Consider the following 238-nt stretch of genomic DNA (forward strand, 5'->3'; position numbering starts at 1 on the left):
CTCAGTGGGTAAGAGCACCCGACTGCTCTTCCAAAGGTCCGGAGTTCAAATCCCAGCAACCACATGGTGGCTCATAACCATCCGTAACAAGATCTGATGCCCTCTTCTGGAGTGTTTGAAGACAACTACAGTGTAATTACATATAATAAATAAATAAATCTTTAAAAAAAAAAAAAAGTAATAATGATGGGGGCTGGAGAGGTGTCTCAGCAGTTAAGAGCACCAACTGCTCTTCCAG

This window comes from Mus pahari, chromosome 9 (assembly GCF_900095145.1).
Source record: "Mus pahari chromosome 9, PAHARI_EIJ_v1.1, whole genome shotgun sequence".
Taxonomy (NCBI): Eukaryota; Metazoa; Chordata; class Mammalia; order Rodentia; family Muridae; genus Mus; species Mus pahari.